The 14,960-nt window shown below is 37.8% G+C and overlaps 1 protein-coding gene across 6 annotated transcripts in view; it reads right to left on the minus strand.

Annotated features, from left to right (window-relative positions):
- Positions 1-14,960, minus strand: part of SIPA1L1 (signal induced proliferation associated 1 like 1) — a 202,091-nt gene that overhangs the window by 164,486 nt on the left and 22,645 nt on the right. For 3 of the 6 annotated variants that reach the window (XM_063159194.1, XM_063159196.1, XM_063159190.1), the window contains exon 2: positions 7,756-7,909. The exons of the other annotated variants lie outside the window; for them this stretch is intronic. The gene's annotated coding sequence lies outside the window, so the exon portion shown is untranslated. The remainder of the gene's footprint in view (positions 1-7,755; positions 7,910-14,960) is intronic. 6 annotated transcript variants of the gene reach the window in all.

Here is a 14,960-nt window from a genome sequence, read left to right on the forward strand (position 1 = left end):
TACAACTCATTGTGCCACCTGAAGATGAATCCCTCCACAGCTAATGGCCCCCCAAGGAAAGATGCATCAGGACTGCAACACATCCAACAGCCCTCAGAAGATATAAGGTTTGAAAAAGAACAGGAACAAAAAATGCAGAAAAAATTCAGACGATTTCTGCTTTGTTGTTGGGAAGTCTCACACTGGAGTGGCACAGGCTCCTTGTAAACAAACTCCCTAGCAAAACAGATGTTGTTTAGGGTTTTTTAAATATGCAAATATCTCACCTTTAATCAGTTACAACACATCTTCTAATCAAACCCTGTCCTAATACTCAATAATTGAGCTTTTTTTTCAAGAAACAAGAGAGATTCTTTCATCATCCAGCCAATTAACAGAGCTGTGGCTTTTTCTTAGAAAGACAAAAAAAATTAATTTCCTTCCCAACAACTGGCATGCAGTTTTTCAGCAAAACTCTCGCAATTCAAATCTATTATTCCAACTGAAGTGCATGTGAATTTCCCCAAAAAGGGTCCAGCAGAGTCCCTGTGAAAGGCAAAATATTGATTATGACCACCATTTACAGTGTGAAAAATTAGCTGTCAGAAGAACACTTAATGAATTAGTTCTGCAAACACAAGAAACATACTATTTACAAATTCCAATACTCTGAGTATTTACAACCTCCTAAAATCATCCCAAGGGCCAAATTATTTTATAAGATTAATTAGTGAAAAATCCCAGTGAACCGATTTTTATACGTATGCAAGAGTTCTGAAACATATTTTCTTCCTTCTACTATAAGTAGCAGCTGACCTATTTATCTTTCAGGCTTTTTACTACATACTGGGACTGTTTACATACAAACTCTGACAGAATGGGAAAATTAATTTATAAGATATTTTAAAAAATTAAAAATCAGAAAAGACTATGTACTTTAACAGTTTAAGATAAGCATTACAAAACAACATTTAAAAATAACTATATAAAACTTCCATGTTTTGAGCTTATCCTCATAAACACTGTTGGCTAATTCCATTTAACTAGAGAAAGACAGGTTACAGTTTGGGAGACTAACAGATTACCCTACACTTAAAAAAAAAAGTCACCCTTCAAACTTTCAAATATTTTACCTCTACAAAAACTTCCCCCTACCTGTTGCCATCTCACACACAGGCGCTTATGTAAAGCACAACTGCCTGCAAACAAGAGGCACAAGAATCACCCCCATCTGTCAGGCCAAGTGATAAGTGATATCCCAAGTGATAACTCAGGGATCTGGGGTTACCTTTATTTTTTTCAGTTGTTATGGTTAACAACTGTCTAAATATTGCTAGATCTTGCTAGTATATATGAATATACATCTAAAAATTATGCAGTAACTTTAAGGAAATGCCACCTACCTTCATGATACAGGGCCCAGCAGAGTATTTGGCTTAACTGAGGTGCAGCAGTACAACCATTAGACTCTTTCACCAGTGACGATTTCTGCTGGGCAGAAAGGATTGGCCCTCAGTGATGATTTCTGCTGGGCAGAAAGGATTGGCCCTCAGTGATGATTTCTGCTGGGCAGAAAGGATTGGCCCTCAGTGATGATTTCTGCTGGGCAGAAAGGATTGGCCCTCAGTGATGATTTCTGCTGGGCAGAAAGGATTTGCCCTCAGTGACGATTTCTGCTGGGCAGAAAGGATTTGCCCTCAGTGACGATTTCTGCTGGGCAGAAAGGATTTGCCCTCAGTGACGATTTCTGCTGGGCAGAAAGGATTTGCCCTCAGTGATGATTTCTGCTGGGCAGAAAGGATTTGCCCTCAGTGATGATTTCTGCTGGGCAGAAAGGATTTGCCCTCAGTGATGATTTCTGCTGGGCAGAAAGAGTCTAATGGTTGTACTGCTGCACCTCAGTTAAGCAAAATACTCTGCTGGGCCCTGTATCATGAAGGTAGGTGGCATTTCCTTAAAGTTACTGCATAATTTTTAGATGTATATTCATATATACTAGCAAGATCTAGCAATATTTAGACAGTTGTTAACCATAACAACTGAAAAAAATAAAGGTAACCCCAGATCCCTGAGTTTTCAGGCACCTGTTGTGACAGAGCTGCAATTCCCTCCACTCAATGCTTCAGCACTCCTTTCCACCACCCCTTCTTGGAGAAGACATTTAAAAAAACAAGCTGAATGAAATATCATCAGTTAAATACACACACCTGCTCCCAAACAGATGAAGTCAGATTAATTATAGCCACCTTACCCAACAGTTTGCTATTGCCAAAAGCCATAACCTGACAGACAACTTATTTCCTCCCCACGCCATCTTTTTGGGTAATCTATGCACCAGTCCCAGCTGACCTACACAGAGTGAAGTCAGACACAGACTAACATCATGAGAAAGATGAGATAGGGGAGCAGTAGTCATGGCAGGGTTTCCTAACTCCCTCATCATGGAGTTTGACACACATAGGAAATAGATTAATGCTGGTTCCCAGGTATCACCTAACAAGTAAACCTGTCAGACTCCAAAAAGGCACATAATACACAGGAAAAGGGAACCAACATATGAAATGCTTACACATGCAGGGTGCAAGAAAAAATTACCAACAAGCAAGAAGCAATGGTTTTCAAAGCAGAAAGGTAAAACTGTACAAGCCCAACTTTCAGACTTGGTTTGTTTTTTTTAAGTCATCCTTAAAAAGAGAAAATTTGAGTTATTTTCAGGGGTCATAAACACAATGTTATCTGCGCTCTGAGTCTCAGGCTTCTGTTCTGATAGGAGCTTCAGGTGACTAGCTTGGAGTTTAATAAAAAGAGACATGCATTTTAAAGAAGAATAAATAATGACTTTTCATTTCAAAGCATGGCAAAAGATTACCAGACCAAGTAAAAAGAAGCAACATTTTCCAAATGGGCCCCGAGAAAGTTTTTTTAACAGTGAAGAGGAAAACTGACATACTAAAATTATATCAATACTAATCATATTGCTCATGATAATCTAATCTTTCCCTGTTAACATGTAACAAATATTTCTTTTTATTTGAAAGCCCATCTGGCAGAATTTGGTAGACATGAATTTTGGCCTATTAAACAACTCAAGTTTACAAGGAAGCACATCTCTCAGTACAAACAATTCCATTTAAAATCTGATGATTTCTCATCATTACACAAGAATTGTTAAACCATCTGTTACATCTCATTGCTGTTGTTCCCTGGCCATATAGCATTGACCACGACTGCCCAAACTGCTGTTTATGGTCTTTTATCAAGCAGCTAAAATACAGTTCTTTTCTGCTACCCTTTTATCAAATATGTTGATAATTCTCATATGATATTGTATTTTCTGACCTTTGTCTTACTTCTGCCTAACCTGGACTTGCCCATCCAAAAATAACTGCAATTCATTTGTTGCAAGTGTGATACACAATCCCTTTGGTATGCAAGCATCAGTCAGACTTAAGCAATATTGAATATGTTAGCTGACAAAACTCAGCACTGTATCTCTGTTGGTTAACTAAAACAAGCTTATATGAATTTCCTTTGTTTCCTTCCCAGAACATGAAAAAAATCATGGAGTAAGAAAACCAAGAACTACAATGGAAACTAACAGGCTGCTAAAATATTTTAATTTCACATCATTTATTCCTGTTACAGTTTAAAAAACTACCAAGTGTCAGGAAGAAGGCAAAAAGCTAATCCAATGAAACTAAGTGACAAAATTCCAATTGTCTCTTGGCCACCGGTCTCTGACCTCTGGCACTAACTGTGCAGCAACTGAAAACAAGTTGGTAATTGAAGGTGGCCTCTGTATTAAACAATTCCAACATAATCAGCCAGATCTTTCTTCAAGAATTAACAGACCTTTTGTTTTCTGTAATTATTGTACATATTGTCCTGCCACTAAACAATATTTTCTTACTATAGCAAGCTATATACTTTCACGGCAAAGCCATTTCTGCATTTCAATTCCAGCAGGAATAGACTGTGCCCATCACAATGAATGTACTGATCATTTCAAGAGAAACTAGTCCTGTGTCCCACTGCAGCACAGAATAAATTTTAAATGCACCGAAAGGTAATTCTACTCTTGAATTCCACTGCCAACTGAAAGAAATACACCCTCCTCACCCTTTACCCAGGCAGGCAACAACACAGAAGAAAAAGTAGGTCTTGGCATTCCATTACTAATATAATGGACAGGTTTTAAGGAAGGTTTGAAGTTCATTAAAGAGAAAAAATAACCCTGTTGTTGCTGTTGCCCTTTTGTCACAACCTCAAAGACAGACATTCCAAACAAAGCTTGCTTTACAACAGTCCAAGCCATACCTTTACAGTCTTGTTTACCTCTGCTTTTCTCATACTCTCCTTTTTGTTGAAATTTCCATTTAACTTTTTGCAGTTATTTGAAAACTCTTGTTTCATCATTTTTTTCCCCTTGGTAAGGGAAATGTTCACATTCTCAGTATTGTGCACATTATATGTATTGCAACTTACATATTCCAAGTAAGCACGAAGGTGTCTTTAATACTATAAATGCCTTCAAAAATATTTCCTTATACATAAAATATGGAGTCTTTGGGGAAAAAAACCATAATGGTATCAGTTCCAGCTAAATGTTGTCCCTTTAATGCTAAATTATTTTTTAACAATTTTAAGTGCTCTGAAGAAAGAGTAAAACAAATACCAATGAAGCATTTTCATAGACATCAGGCTAACCCTCTAATTTAGATTTTTCTTAACTAAATCACATCACCAAAATACAATGTGTAACTGCCTACTGGCCTCTACTTCACCTGAAATTCATTCTTAGATGACAGGATTTCAACCTTTACCCAAACACCCTTTGAGAAAGTCTGTGAACCTGTGTCACTGCGCAGTTGAACATTTTATAACCAAACCGAAATGCATTTCACTCAGACAATTCTAACATGCTAAGGAAGAAGCTGAAGGGATTGGTTTTGGGGGGCTTTCTTTTTTCCCACAGATTCATATATTTGTTGTTTCATTTCTTCAGTATATATCAGTATGAACTAATAACACCTTTGAGGAGTGTTTAGCCTTGATTTTCTCACAAGTTTCCAACACAACTGTGTTCCCGTAGAAGTGATGGTTCTCTATAACTATTTTTCATTATATTCCAGCATTAGTATTGATAAAAACTGCAAGCATCAGACTTCAGGCTTTCTAGCCACCTACATTCAGCTGATGAACTACAAGTTTCTCTGACAACTTTTGCCAAGATAAGGACTCCATGGTCAGAACTTTGGCAGAGAAGTTTCTAATTTCCCCCACAGGCTTATGCTTCCAGCATCTTATCTGCACCTACTGGATTCCCCCTCCTTTTTTTTTTTTTTTTTTCCCTTTTTGTTTTTTTTTAATACCAACAGTTAGAAACCAGAGTTCTGGAAGAATTTCACCTACTGCTCTTATTTGGGACAGCCCATTTAAATCAACTGCACTACCCTGTAAGATGCCCTGGATGGTGGAGCAGCCATTTCCTTGGTCCTACCAAGCAAGTCTTTCCACCACACCTCCAACAAACTGCCATCCAAATTCCACATCTGTCATCCACAGCTGCCAGAAACACTTCCTCAGATTAACCACTCAGAAATTACTTTTCTGTTGCAAAAAGAGCTGGGTGCATGTTAAATGAAAAAGCAATTAAAAGAACCTGCAGCCAACAGGGATGATATGTAAGGTCAGAAAAAAACGGGAGGAAGGAGGATATATAGATGTCTACGGTTAAAAACACCTCCGTTTTAGACTTAGAAGAGCAGAGTATTGCTCTACAGTGTTATGAAGTTAAGTAACCAACACTGAAAACCTGCAATTTCACCACTTACTGGTGTCTTTAAAAAAAGGAAGGGAGGGAAGAGTAAAAAGCAGTAATTTTTTCATGGATTGAGATGACAGACACTGACTGCAAACTTGGTAAAAACAAAATATAGAAAAAACAGGGGATTTTTTTTACTGATATAACTAGCCCAAAATACCTACCTTAGACTACTTCTTCCTCCTGTTTTAAAAAGAGACCTGTTTCTCTAATGTTTTGTTATTGATCTGGAAGAGGTAATGACTAAGGGGAGATGTAAAGACAGCATATGAAAAAGGCTGGCAATGTAGTTCTTGAAGCACTGTAAAAACTTAAGGCTGTGTTCTTTCTCCTCCTACCCTCTATTATTCTGTGTGATATAATCATGTTGCATACAGTTATTAATCAAAAGCTTCTCAAAGCTTTTCACAAACATCTAGTTAGACCTTATAAAAGAAACAGTAATTTCCATCTTTCCAAACAAGACTTACAGACAGGGACCTGATCTAAGACAATGCCATGTCTCAACCAGAACCTGTGCATCTACACTGTTGTCACTGCTGTCCAGCCCAGCACCCACCTGGGTGTCCTTTTTGGTCTGCCTCTGACAGCTCTCAAACCACTTACTATATACATTTAAACATACACTTTAAAACTATTTACCAGACCAATCTGACTGCAGAAAGACTGTTGTTCAAATGAGCTGGAGGGTTTCCTTTGTATTACAAGCAGAGCATATTACACAAAGCATTTTAATTACATCAAACAACAGTGCTGCTAAAACAAGCTCTTCACCCCAGGAACAAACATTAAGCTATGCAGAAACTAAACATGCCACAGAGCACAGGAGTTTCATTTGAAGACAAAATTAAGATTTCAGCCCTTCCTTTCCTTAAAAGCACACACAGTGAAAATATACCTGTATAACAAACAAAAACCCAAACTCCATTTCAGCAATATTCTGACTAATATTTGAGACCTTTAAATGTCACTTCTGACCATTGTATGAACCATTCTAATCAATTAGCATGACATAAAATTAGATAACTAGGAACATCAAATCCATCTCCTGGCATGGGAAAACAGTAGGAGACCAAAGATATATTTTGAAAACAAGGCACTTCACTTTCTTCCTTAGACATGCTGTTGTCATATCTGCATATAACAAAGTGACCTTGGTTGCCACCTTGGGTGCTAAAGAGCAGGTGTTGGAAACAGAACCTGCTAAGGGCTGAAAAGGAGAAAGGAAAACAACTAACCAAACCTCACTGTGCAAATCCAAGTCCCAGACAAACTTCTTTGTACACAGCCAGTGTAGGTGGGGATACTAAGATCACAAAGCACTTGCTTTCAGGCAAGGATTTGCCCTCAGTAAGCTCAGTCTCACTTGTAAGGGCAGGCTGGGACAAGAGCCAAAGCAGCCTCAGACAGCACTCACACAATCCCTGCAGCTGATATGGGGAATATGGGAGGGGGAACTGTTGGATGGCAGGATAAGCACAGGCCCTGCTTCAAATGTGCCTTTGGTCTGCCTCAATGCAATGTTTTATGACAGTTTGGCAAGTCATAAATGAACCAACAGGTGTAGACATCTCTCTCACCTATAAAATGAACAATTGTAGGGTAATGCTAATGAAAGTATCCAACCAACACTTTGAACCACTTACCATCCTTCCACCTTCATAAAGCTTGCTGAAGACAGGTAGAAAGTAGTCTCTAATAAGGCTTTTTATAGACAAACTCCCCTTTTCACTGTTCTATCATGTTTTATAATTTAAAAAAAAATCCACAAGCCCAAAAGTGATTTACCAGATATTAAACATAAAATTAAAAGGCAATGCTGTTTTCTTTACACTGAGCTGACAAAGAAGGTGAACAAAGAAGTAAAATTTTAAAAACACAATAAAGTTCAAACATTCATTACACTGTATTCCAAGCTATTACTAAATAGTAGCTGAAGATGCAAGGAATACCTTTTATAATAATCAAAACGCAGTCACAACAGAAGCCATAAGAAACTCAAGGAAAAAGGAAATCTTCATGGACACCTCAGAGCAAGCCTAAGCATCCAATCCTTATGTCACTCCTCACTGCTCCTCATCTGCTCAGGGCAGAGTCTCACAGCACCTGTTGAAAATGCAAATACTCCATTACCAGTTAGGTACCACACAAAGGCAAACCTCCAGAACAGGCAGCACCTTTGAGAGCAAGCAGTGTGTTATGAATAATTTGGGGGGGAAGCTACTGGCCTCCTTCCACACCAACACAGAGGCCAGATAACTCTGGATATAGCCCCTCTGTCCCACACCACCCAAAAGTCACTTTAGAGTCTTTAGCCCCACGACAAAAGAAAGCTCTGGATCTTCCAAAACTCAGAGACAAAACTGAATTCCTAAAGCAAAACTGCATTCAACATCAATGACTGAGCACATTTCATTGCCTTTATTTTTAAAACTGGAGAAGAATAAATTATTTTCAATAATCCAGTTCTGAGTATCTGCACCATCTTCCACTCATGAAACACTTATGTCCATACTCTGGAAAACTGTCAGGGTTTTTTTTTTTTTTTAAGATACTCATTTCGAGATCACAATACTTCCATTTCAGTATTCAGTATCAACCACAAGATTCGATTATCTAAGGAGCTGGACAAACACTTTAGCAATTTACTTCAGAAAAAGTAATTTTATGTTTCTTAAATGAATATGAGTACTAAGGGAGACTAAGTCAAGTTCCACTTCATAATTACTCATTTCTATGAACATGTGTTGACATTTTTCCGCATATGGCCATTCTTTCTAAAGCAGAATTTGAAGCTAAATTTCACATAAATGACTTAAACTGTTTCCCAGCACTCGTGCTTTTTAGTCTTATCTCTACCAGACATAAGACTGCAAGATTTCCTGATAACCACCCACTTAGAATGAAGGGATAGAGAAACCAACACAAATTCAGAGATATTCTGCTGTTCTTACTTTCCAAATGAGCATACTTAGTTCCTAAGCATCTCTACTGAATAGGAAAATAACATTTTTTTTTTAAAAAGCACAAACAGGAAAGGAGGAAGATACACATTCAATGTTATACCACAACATTGTTGCACCTCCTAGTCCCAGTCACACAGGGCCCCTACAAATTTGGGACTCCTTCCCTCCAGAGTACGTACAAGCTGTTTAATCCTCATTGCACCTTACTGCCCAGAGCTGATGCAGGCCCCTTCTCAACAACCTTCCCACATGCACTTCAGAAATATTGATAACTGCACTTACTTCCAGGTTCAGTGCAGCTCTCATTTAAAACCATCTGTAATAAGGAACAGTCCAATAACTTACTATCATCAAACCTCTTCATCATAAGATAAAGCATGAGACTATGAAATGTAATACCATTCACAAAATTGATGAGAAAGGATGGCAATCCTTTCCCAAAGCATAAACAGCCACAGGACATCCTTTCCCTACGGAAGCCAAGGGACAAACAAGTTACATAACACATTTTACAGAGAGCAACAAAGAGAAGGCACAATAGAATAAACCCTTCATGGAGTATAGGAACCAAAACAAAATAACAACCAGGAATATAAAGAAAATAATTAATTAAAGATGCAAAAAATGTTGTTTTGAAAGCAATTACAATTTTGATACTATCTTATGTTACTTTTACTTGAATACATCCCTTCAAAAATACACTGTAATCAGCATAAAATAGGAGGGCTTTCATGTAGATATACTGTATCTATCACTATTTTAAAATTAAGAATTTCTTTTTACTTCCATTTCATAGGCCTTGTCAGCCAATGAAGCACTGCCTTAAAATTTTTCCTCTATCTGTATAAAAAAATTATACCAACTTATCTAAGTTCTCTGCTTTTTGGAAAGAGTGACCAGATACAGAAAAGAAGTCGATGCAACAAAACTACAAAAAAATTGTTCCGACTGTTTCTATAAAGGAGAAAAAATAAGGAAGGCAGACAGGCAAAGAGCTATTCAAAACTGGGAAGCTTTTCTAAAAATATTTAATAACACAAAAACTAATTAGGCTAAATTTTTATTTATCTAGATTATTATATTAAGATGATATGCAAGAGCAAGTTTCAACACCACCATTAGCAGTGAAATACTGAAATACAAAAATTTCACTACTCTCTTGGAACCACCCAACACTGCACTGATTGACAGAAGATGCATTCACAGCCACACAACCTCAATCCTCCCTTGTATCCACACCAACTTAAATAACTTTGCTGCTCTGGCTGAGAAGCAAAAATAATCCATAAAGTCAAAACCAAAAAATCTGTGCAGTTCCGTGAGCTTCTATAATTCACTGTCTATGCCCATCCATTAGTACTACCAAGAGAGGTAAGTAGAATGCTTCAGCAAAAACAAATAATGTAGCAGCAGTGCAATTTTAGTCCTGATTTACTTTAGGCTGAAATCAAAGCTACACAGGACACTCTTCAAACTGCAGGCACTGTGGGAGTTGACTTTTGAACAAGATACACCTTTAAAGAACATCAGGAATAAGTCAATTCTGTAACTTAACACAAAGATTAATTCTCATTTTCAATCCAGGTTTTCAGCTTAACTTTAGGACTCTTGACCAAATTTTAACTGAATTGCTTTTTTGCTCATGGTTCCAGAGGAATGCATTTCCATGAGGGAAAACACAGAATACTCTTGAGTTGGAAGGGACCACAAGGATCATTAAGTCCAGCTCCTGGCCCCGCAGAGGACATCCCACGAGTCACACCCTGTGCCAGAGAGCATTGCCCAAATGCTGGTTGAACTTCCCTGGGGAGCCTGTTCCAGTGCCCAGCCACCCTCTGGGTGAAGAACCTTTCCCTGACATCCAACCTAAACCCTCCCTGAAACAGCTTCAAGCCTTTCCTTCAGCTCCTGTCACTGATGGTCACCACAGAGAAGAGATCAGTCTGCCCCTCCTCTTCCCCTCACAAAGAGAATCTGTTATTAGAAAACCGTAGTAGGAAACAGGGCATTTACTGAAAACATGATATTCTCAGACATCTCAAATCCCACTGCATTCACCAAAAAAAACTTATTTTCCCTTCCACTGTCTTTTCTGCTCAAAAAATTTAACTACCTTATACAATTATCACAAAACTTCAGGATTAAAAAGGCAGTGACTTTAATGCTATTCCCTCTTGAGATAACAAGCCAAACTCTGAATTGCAAAGCACCTAATACTTCTAAAATTCCTCTTAAATTCAGTAGCCAAAATTTGGCAAATTTCCTGCTTACTCAGCACACCAGCAAAATGGTTAATCTTGTTCTCTTTTAGAAAGCAATCACCCACAAATTTCAAATATTCTGGAAAAGGTATTAAGTGTCCAAATGTGAAGGAGCATCACAAAACTGTTGGTTTTTATTTTGCACCATTTCTATACTGAAAGACTAACTTATTGATTTTTTTTTTTTAATAACAGACTCCGTGTTATAGTTTTTTCCTTCTACTTTCTGCGGCTTAATCCTGGCATCAAAAAAAATTCATCCAAAGGATGGCATTCATGCTGCCAACAAACATACAGCTTTTGGCAGACTACAGAGAAGTCAGTGCTTCTCACAGAGCAGCTCTGTGCTGTATAGAGGCTGATGCCAGTAAAACATTAGCCCAAACTGAAGCCTATTACATAAAATATACACAAGCATCGGCATCATACTCCAAAAATTCATTTATCTTGATGAGTAACAAAGTCTTTAAAGGCCTTATAACTAAAAATAAACAAATGAAGTATAGAGTTGTCTCTACATTTCATTTTAAACTGGAAAAAACCACTAAATAATACAGAAAATAAAAAAAACACTTATGGGAGAGCACAAGCAAAGACAGCCTAGGAGAGCACAAGCAAAGATAGCCTAAAGACTCCAATGCAAGATATTACTCTCACTGCCTTTAAGTAATTATTGCTTTCTAAGCTCTTTGTCTGTCCTTTGACACTGGAAACAGATGAGGAATTGTATCTCAAGCAGAAAAACTGCTTCATATGAAGGATAAAAAGAACAGCACTGAAGGTCTGTTCATTAACTGTACACTCATAAATGCACAGTAAGCAATAGAAGCTTTTCAGTTCAGCTCATCTTCTGCAGAGTAGCACACTCAGTAGCAGGGTATGGAAACATTAAATGAAACACAGTAAGAGATGCATTGTCCTCTACTTCCCAATTCCTCAAAAGCTGATTCCCCGAAATCCAGTACTTTGACACAGCTGCAAGCTAAACTCATAGCTCAAGCTATTAGATGGACTTTGTTGCTCAGATTTCTGTGGACAGATATTTTCAGGAACTAATGGACTTGTTCAATCAAACAGATTCATTAACTAGCCATGAGAGTAAATAACCTTTATAGGAACTGCATGCAGCAACTCTTCTGGACTACAGGGACCACAAGCACCAAGACATATGCATATACACATATAAAATACATAGCAATGTACAATAATATACTTAATGTAGAAGCTGGTCTTAGTGGAATCATGTTTAACACATGAGCCAAGTTCTAATGTAATTTTACATTACTTCTTGTTCCTATCATTTTTTTTTTCTAGACAATGGCAAAAAAAAAAGGCACATTGTCTTTGTTAAATGAACTCTGATGCTTTAAATTCACACCAGATTTTTATGCACTTGTAAGTTGACCAAATCAGGATGAAATTATTTGGCTTCAAAAGATCATCTACCCCTGTTCTATCCTACAAAGTAAAAAAAAAAAAAAATACCATGCAAAACACAGGCAAAGAGTTATAAACTAGAGCAATAAATAAAAGCTCAAAGCATATGTTCATGGTCACCATAATCGTACTACACATAAAACCAGTATTCTGCTCATTATCCGTGCAGAACTCTTATCAAGTCAAAATTTTCTAGTATAAATATCTGTGTATTTCCATACAATATTTGCATGCAATTATTCTGGCATCAAGTAGACTTAAAAAGTCATAACACTTTAGGAGGTCATCTTTATGGCTATGGGCTACCTCATTTTAAAAAACAGTGAAAAGTCATTTTTTCACAGAAGGCAACAGTCACAGAACTCATTTTAGTTCATGTAATACCTCACAAGTCTTGCGTTTGGCATTTGGCAATACCAGAGCCCAACCAGAAATTTACTTTTATGTATTATCTAGAAATCTCACAGAAATAATTCTAAAGGCAAGCAGACTAGAAATATTCTGAGCATCTTCCCCTTACTATCTCAAACATAACATGGTACCTTCCAAATAACCTTGAAATCTAGTGCAAATGATGATTTCACATTACTATCACAGAATCACAGAAGTTCAAGACTGGAAGAGACCTGTAAGATCATCAAGTCCAGCCCATGTTCTAACTGTTCAACTAGATCATGGCAGCAAGTGCCACATCCAGTCTTTTTTTGAATTCTTCAAGGGATGGTGACTCCACCACCTCACTGGGTAAATGATTCCAGTATCTGACCACTCTTTCTGTGAAATATTTCCTTCTTAATTCTAACTTACATCTCGCTTGACGCAGCTTGAGACTGTGTCCTCTTGTTCTGTCTGTTGTCGCCCAGAGAAAGAGGCCGACCCCCAGCTCACCACAGCCACCCTTCAGGAAGTTGTGCTATACTGGCTCTCAAATCCTCCCTGCTATATATCTCTTCACACAGTACATCTGACTGCTAGCCAGCCACTGGAATACTGACAGGGCTAAAATACACCTGTGTATTTGCAGCACACCACTTTACCCGGGCAGCAAGGGGGCAAGGAAGAAAGCTGAGGGAAGGCAGCACCCTGGGAGACTTGCCCACCACCTGAGTGCAGGCAACAGGCACAAAGAGCTGAGCCAGCTCTCTCTCAGGACAGTCTACACAGTAAAACTTAACTGAAGTCACACTTTTTATTCATCAGTTTAAAGTGTCCAAACAAAAGAATCCATTAAGAAAAGCTGAGATTTACAGTTCTTGCTCCTTCCAAAAACATCATTAAATCAGCTTCTTATTACACAGCAACATGAAGGAACTGTTTACAAATCAAAAATGTACCTTTGTAAGCACAGCAAACAAGTCAGGGTGTGGTTGCCTCGAAACTGGCAGGGAACTTTTGCCTGTCAAATATTTCCAGTTCTACCGTGCAGCAGCTTGGGTTTAAGGCAACATAATGCAACAGGTTAAAACTCATTCAGAGCTCTCATGCCACTGCCACAACTACAAGGTGTGCCTTTTGGCTCTTCTGGAGCTACTCGTCACTGTTCACCTCACTTTGCTTGCCCATTCAAAGAAAAACATCCATCATCTCTTCACAACATGGTACGTGGTAAAGCACCCTGACTTCCACAAAGAGAAGTTCAAGCATTTAGGATTTGCTCAAGAGACAATAAGCACACTATTTAATGCAATATTGAAGAAACCAAACCCTCATAGGATGGGAGCAACAAATTACCTACACATTACTACTGTTCAACAAATATGAAGTGGGAGAAAAGCAGCAGCAGTAAGCTTTTTTAAATGGTGACCCAGTAATTGGAAAAGAAGGGAAGAGGATGATGCACTCAGCCTTCCACAAGGATGTACACTTACACTTATAAATATGGATTAAACTGACAGCTTGTAAAGCTAAAAAGTTTGATATCCAGTCAGAACAATCTCGTCTCAAAGTCACTGTGGATAGCCACAGAAGGTTTGGACAATAAATGACTGACTATGAAATAAAATGTTATATTAAATCCATTGCCGATAAATGTAACAGAATGGAAAAATAACCTCAAGTGGTAACAACTGAAATAGTTTAAAAGAGAAAATAAAACAAAAATCGTTGTCCTATACAACCTACCATACATTGCTCAAAAAGATAGAGAGACCAGAGAAAAGGGACAAACAGACATAGCTTGTCTTCCATACAAAAATTACAGATAATTATGGCCTTGGAGGCATAAAAAAGAGCTAAAAATCAGCAACATAAAGCATGAAATAGTTATCCATTTTATACAAGGATTGGCAAAATATCAGTAAGATAACCAGACTTTAGGAATTCAAGAGCAATCTTCTTCCCTACAATATATAATTGTTACCACAGGACAACATCAAAATCAGAATTACAGTTTGATTGTGAATCCACAGAAGATCAGGCACTTTTTAACATAACACCCTAAATCTGTCACCTCTAATGCTGGCAGGTGTTAAGCCAGTATAACACTGTAAAAAG

Source organism: Melospiza melodia, chromosome 6, assembly GCF_035770615.1.
Source record: "Melospiza melodia melodia isolate bMelMel2 chromosome 6, bMelMel2.pri, whole genome shotgun sequence".
In the NCBI taxonomy this organism is placed as follows: Eukaryota; Metazoa; Chordata; class Aves; order Passeriformes; family Passerellidae; genus Melospiza; species Melospiza melodia.